Source organism: Candoia aspera, chromosome 3, assembly GCF_035149785.1.
Source record: "Candoia aspera isolate rCanAsp1 chromosome 3, rCanAsp1.hap2, whole genome shotgun sequence".
Lineage (NCBI taxonomy): Eukaryota > Metazoa > Chordata > Lepidosauria > Squamata > Boidae > Candoia > Candoia aspera.
Genome location: NC_086155.1, coordinates 18,542,430 through 18,549,609, shown reverse-complemented (window position 1 = coordinate 18,549,609; position 7,180 = coordinate 18,542,430).

Genomic DNA, 7,180 nt, shown 5'->3' with positions numbered 1-7,180 from the left:
CCTTTTTAAACTAAACCGAATATTCCAGTTTGGGTGGAAATGCTAAATGTCAACTTAACCATGGCATCCCTAAGGTGATAAAATATCCCGTTGCTCTTCAGCGTACAGTCCGCTGTTCTGCCATATTTAGTAGGTCCGCTGCAGCACTTCAGATTCATTCTCCAGCACAATCCCGGGAAAAATTGTAGCTGCTTTAAAGGGTTGCTAGTCCTACATGGTTGTTTCTGCATGTTCCAAAGCATCATCTGGAGACTGAATGTTCCAAAGCACCGTATAGCTTTACTACCAAGTATCTCAGCTTAACGCTTCGATTATTTAAATGATTGACATTTGTTTCGAACATGATTAAAATCTGAAGCGTTAAAAACTAGTTAGTTTCAACTGGTGTAGAGGAAGAGATGGAAGATAGAAGCGCTGGATGGTGGCACTGAAGATAGAGTTTAGGTCCCGATTTTGCATAAACAGTATAGTCTTTATGAAACTTTATAATGTATTTATAATTAGAAAGTTCTTACTTAAGTCTCAGACTAGGCTTAGAAAAATTGTGAAGTTTAATTCTTTTAGGCTCCATTATCAGTTCACAAAAGTACTACAGGATTGGGTCTGTGTGCAGATGCACACATGCCACTGTTATAAATGAGAAATGTTTGTATGGTAAGTCCATGGCTGTGATCCACAAATCCAATTAGTCCACAGAATTTTGCATTTAAATTCCATTTAATCTTGAATGTGGGTGAAAACTGATGAAATCATTAATTAAAAGGTAGCTGAAGTTCTATTCTAAAACTAGGAATACGAAAGTGTGAGATTAGAGAAAGCTGAGATCAAATGGACTTTTGGGACAAGACGCCTTTAAGCTTCTTCAGTTGGATGAACTTCTGGAAGCTTTGTTAGTGATTTTTGTTTTTCCTGCTACTGCTGGATGTTTGCTGTCTCGACACTGTGTTAAGTGCAGGTCGTGGTCTCTGACACCGTAAGGGAAGGGGTAGGCCACTTGCTGACCGTGACCACCGCCAAAATATCTACTGACTGACTACGGGGTTCTTGTGGAGTCCAGAGACATAGTAAACAAAAATAAGGCATTTCGTTTTTCAGCATGCCGACATCCCATTATCTTTTTTTTAAATGATAAATATCTTTTGCTTAAAACAAAATACAGATGAACGCTGGGAGCCTGCCCAGTGTCAGTGTAGGTTGTGGCAGTATTGAGCACCTTTTGAAAAGCCTGGCCAAAGGAAACTACAAGAGAAATCCTCTTCCAGGATTCTTTCTGGTATATTAGGTACTGCAACAGAGAAGATTAGAGCTGTGAGGGGCAATACATTTCAGATGATGGAGAACCAAGCACAAAACATTTAAAATTAAATTCAATTGTACTTTCATTCAAAAATAAATTCAAATGTAGACTTTTTTTCCCTAGTTCTGGTGGGGGAGGGGTATCCCCCTGGGCCTATCACTCAGATAACTTAAAACCTTTTGTGGGTTGCTGTGTGCACTTGGTCTTTGAATGACAAGGCTTCCAAGGGCTCTGACTTAAAGGCACCGGGCTGAGGCATGACGGAGAAAACGCTACTCCAGACCGTCTAGTAAAACTGGGTCACAACAGTTGTATAACAAGAGCTATGCCAACACTGTTACCTTGGATGCCTATAGCCATATAGAAACATTGTGTTTACGTGTTCTTGTGACTAAAGTCTAGAACAGGTTCTGTTGAACAAATACTTGCAGGTATCTCTTGTGTAACCATGGGTGTGTACCTTGCACTCACTGCTTATTTCTTACGGGTTGGCTTTTTACCTGCGCCGCACCATGCCTTGATTCTTGAACTGTCTTTTTGGATCCAGGCTGTTCTTCTGCAATCTGAACCCCCTTGATCTTTGTATTTACACTGAAATTCTTTGGACATTGAAGAGGGAGGGTACAAGGTGTGGATGAGCGAGAGGAGGAGGACACTGTCAAACTGAAAATTCCACTATGTGAAATAGGAGCAGTGATCACAAGAGAACAGAATAAAAAGGCAAGCAGAAGTCACTTTCCAATCCTAAACAAGCTTCAGACTTCCAGTACGTGCTGTATTACTGAATTAAGGTACAAATTTTCCTTCAGAATAATAGGATTTTTTCCAAGGACCGTTATAGTAAGAAAGAGCTGATCACATATGCCGACATGATGCATGATTCAAGAAACTTACTAAAGACATAACAAGAATTGCTTCATGGGGGCAAGGGGGGGAAGACAGGAGAACTACCAGAATGCCCCTTTTTAATAATGTTTTTTTCCCTACCATTTCATTTGCTTGTTTTGCATTTTTTTAAAATAAACTTTTCTCTTTTATCACCATCATTTATGTATGTATAGTATGTATGTGCATTCTTTTCCTTTTCCTTCTTTTTTGCATGTTTTGTTTAATTAATACTTTAATATGTTTAGAAGATAAACTTCAATAGATCTTAGATTACATCATTATATATATGTATATGTGTACACACACATTTTTTATTAAGGATTTTAGTTACAATAGTAAAATCTAATACTAAAAAAAAGAAAAGGCGCAAAGGAGAAGAAAAAAAAGAAAAGAAAAATAAGAATGTAGTAAAGAGAGAGAAAAGAAATATATAAAGAAGTGACTTCCAACCTTCATCACAAGTGAAAACAATTTTTGTAACTCTTCACCCCCTCTCAGTTTACAACCAATGATTTCTTCATCCTACATTCCATCTCTTATCTATAGACAAATCCCTAAAGCACCATCTTTTCAGTCCTGATGTCAGGAGAAAGTCCATTAAGGGTTACCAGAAATAACAACATACCTTATTTTAACCTTGATCAAATAAACCAAATTTGTATTCCTTCCTTAGGTAAAAGTAAAGGTTTCCCTTGACGTAATGTTTCTACAGTGTCCAACAATTGTATTCATCAACTCAGTTTTGAGATTCAGAATTATCAGCTGTTCATATTCTTTTGCAGTTTATTCTTGTAATATGGAAGTTCATCTTTGGACAAAGAAAGTGGATTTTTGGTACCCTGCTTACAGCTAAAAGACTTATTGGAAAGATAAACATATGGCCTCAACTATGCAGTAGACTGTAGAATTGATGTTACCAGCAATTTTCAAACCAATAACTTATCAATATACATTATGATCATCATTAATTATGACTTCCATTCATTGAAATGTTTATTGTACAACCTTTATGCATGTATCTGTGTCTGTAAATATGTGCCCTGTATTTTTTGCTTCTTTTTTTTTAGCTTTTCCCCCCTTTTCTTTATAATTTTGTGTATTCTTTTTCTTTTTTTCTTTTTTGTATTCAGTTAAGGCAAAAAGATATCTAGGGACAAAAAAGAGAAGAATAGAATGTTATTCTGCTGTCCTGTACAGCTGGTGGTGACTTTAAAGGCTTTGAAAGGGGTGCTTACCTTCATTTTATTCTCTGGGACAGATCTGAGACATGGTCATTTAGCAAAACACACCCTGTGCCTGACAGTAGAGGAAAGAAAGATATCTATTTGTAAGTGATTATTGAAAATGGATCCTAAGAACCATTAGAAGTGACAGTAACAACAATTCCTCCCTAAATTTTCTAAATGGACTCCATTTTAGTAGCCTGGCTGTCTTCTTACACCACCATTCCTTAAACCTAGAATCATTCCAAGGTATTTGTGTGGGGAGGATAATGGGAAAGAGAATGACGATGATGACAGGAAATATTGTTTGGGCTCAGAAGCTAAGCAGGTATAAACCTGGTTGATACTTGGATGGGAGGCTATTATGAAATAACATCAAGGTCTGGTTGAGATGGTGGACATACAGTCCTTAGGAAGTAGACAAAACTCAGTGGTACCTAAGGACCATAGCCAAGTAATGGTTGTGACACAGGCATTAAGTTTATTCTATAAGCATAAATGTTTGGCTGTAAAAGAATAACAGGGTTACCTTTCAGAAAACTACTACTTCTAATGCAGCAGGAAATGGTTTGAAAATGTAATCCTTTCAGAAAGAATTGTCCCTTAGGTGTTCCCCATCCTCCCTCAGCTGGCAGGAAGAGAGGTGACATTCTCAAACTGATGCTGGAAATCTAGACAGCAATTACATTCCCTACATGAAAAAGTCTTTCTAGCCAACCCGCCTGAACCCTAACCCTGACCCTGACCCAAACCCACCTGAATCAGGGGCTGGCAAAGAGTGTTACACTACAACTTAGGTGGTTTCCATGTTGCCAGAAAACTAAACTATAGAGCAATTCCAAATAAATTTTATATTTTTAAGCCCAAGCTGCCATGTACAAGCAGACAATTGTGAATGGCCAACAACTAACAGCTAACTCTGTATTCCTTCAGTGAAAATGGAAGAAGTGATTGGGAAACAATTCCTGTCTTTCCTCTCCTCTCCTCTCCTCTCCTCTCCTCTCCTTCCTGTCTCTTTACTGAAGAAAAAACATTGCATTTAAATTGTCACTACCCGTAGTGAGAATTTGATAATACTGCACTTAACTGTTTGTAAAGTATTAAACAGCACTACTGTAGATAAATCATCTGGTAGTAGAACTGATAATTTTTGTTGTCATAAAAAATGGTGGCAATGTTGCCATCTAGTGATGGAAAGAGTAATTGCTTAAATAAATTAGAGACGTGTAGCCATAGAGAGATAGGAAATAGTATGTCCAATAACCTGTTGAGGACAAATAATCATGTAACTCTCATTGTTTTGCTTCAGCCACCACTTAAAGAATGTTGGCATTGCAAATGAGCATGTTTCTCTATAAGCAAATGTACTAGAGAATAAATCAAGACTTCAGTATTTCAAATGGCAAATCACTTCCTACCCTGAATCACATCAATTCATTCATGTCTAATCACATCACCATTCATAGCTCTGTTTCATCTGTATGTGGTAAAACAAGAAGCAATGAAGTCAGGAATGAATGGATGCTGAATGAATGTGGGTTGAATAAAGGTGAGTGACCAGTACAAAAGAAGTATGTTGAGGTATGAGGGTTGAATAAAAAGCAATACTTCCAATGTTATAAGTAGCCAAGAGAGGGCAACACTGATGTGCTAGAAGCCCTGACATGTTCTTTAGCCTCTGTTCTTTCACTCTAGTTGGCAGGAAGTTGCTGTGAGAAAAGGGTGTATTGCTCTTGTTTGTGAAATGGAAGCCTACATGAGTACTCATCAGTGCGTTTTAAGCAACAGACTGCAGCTGCATTTTTGAGTGTGGAAGGAGTGCCTCCAATTGAAATTCACCACCAAATGCATGTTTATGATGATGACATGAGTACTGTGCATACTAGGCCAACAAATGTAAAGATGGTGAACCAGGAAGAACTGATTTCTCTGATCAAGAACGAAGTGCACAGCCTATGACAACAACTAAGAAGTTTCCCATGAGAAAAGCTGATGAATTGATTAACAATAACAGCAGATCACTCAGACAGAAATTACTGTCAAGCTTGACATTTCAAAGGAATGCTTGGGTCATATAATTGATATTCTTCAATAGTGGAAGTTTTGTGCAAAATGGATTCCTTGCATGCTGAGGACAGAGATGAAGGTTTCAAGAGTTGAAATTTGCCAGCAATTGTTGCATTCTATGAGGATGAAGGTGACGAATTTCTTCACTGCATTATGACAGCTGACAAAACATGGGCTCATCATTATGATCAAGAACTGAAGTGTCAGTACTATGAGTATCATCACAAAGCTTCACCTGTGGAAAAAAAGTATTCAGAACCAGTGCTTCAGCAGATAAATTCATGGTTACAGTTTTTAGGGACACCAGAAGTGTTATTCACCTGGATTTGTTTGAACCTGTCACTATCAATTCAATGCTACATTGTAACACTCAAAACTTTGAAACAATGGTTAAGCAGAATTTGAAAGCATGAGAAGGAGATTTTGCTGCAACGTGAAACACATGGACTTATACTTCATGGGCCATCCAAGAAACAACTGAGAAGTTGGATCTCACCATCTTACCCAACCCACTAAACAGTCTAGAGTTTGGTGCCATGCAACTTCCATCTTTTCCCAAAACTGAAGGACAACCTTTGTGGGTATTTGATTCAAATGAAGAAGTGGAAAGGACTATCAGGATCTGGTTGAAGAGGCAAAGTATGAGGTTTTTCACAACAGCTTTAAGAAGCTTGTCCAGGCAGTGATTGATGGCGATGATGTGGAGAAGTAAATGCAAGCAGCAAAAGAGATCATTTCAAGAATTACTTTCCTGTTTCATTTATTTAAATAACCCTATTTAAACTAAAAGTTATGGAGGCGAAGGCCAACCTTTTTACTGAATCCTTATAGTTTGGTCATACACAGAGAATGAAAGCTTGAATTGCAAAACAAATATATGAAGAAATTTGAGTAGGTTGAAAGGAAGAGGAAAGGTCTGAAACTGTGTGGAGTCAATGAGGTCCTCAAAGAGAGAGGGATAGACATGAGAAGTTTAAAGAAGAAAAGCAGTTGTAGGTCATGTTCTATGGATGATGTTGAGGCAGATTTAGTTTGCAACTTTACAAAGGAATGGAATAATATAGTGAATCGTCTTGGTGCAAACTAGATTTAGTTAGATTGCCTTTTTCTTTTCTGTTATCTCATATATTTACAGTTCCTTTGCTACCTACTCCTCACTCTTTTCTCTTCTTTATATAATGGTTTCCCCAAAAGGGAATAACATGATGAGTATATATATGTATGTGGAATATTGCACTGAGACAGAAATAACTCTTGCAATATTACAAGACCTGTATTTGTAAAATCTCTTTTGCAAAAATCTTCATGCTCTTTCAGGTTATAGTTTCTACTATCTATAGAAAATGACATTTTCAAGTTTGGTGAATTGATTCCTGTTATGGCAAATGCTTATGGCAGAAATCTCATCTCTCAAAACACAAGAATAACACCTATACTACAACCCTGTAGCCTCTGCTTGTTTCTGAATCAGCATTACAAGATTGACGCCTTTAACACTTAACACAATATGCAGCATTTGCAGCTGTCCCACCATTCCATGAAGGAGAACAGGGGGAAAGTGCATCTGTTGTACTTCTGCATGTAGCAATTTAAAAAATACCCTTGACAACTGAGGAATAAGAATGAGAGGAGAGATGAAATTACCCCAAATTAGGAGGTGACGCCATCTGTGTTTGCTTGCCAACTTTTCTGATTACTTATAAAG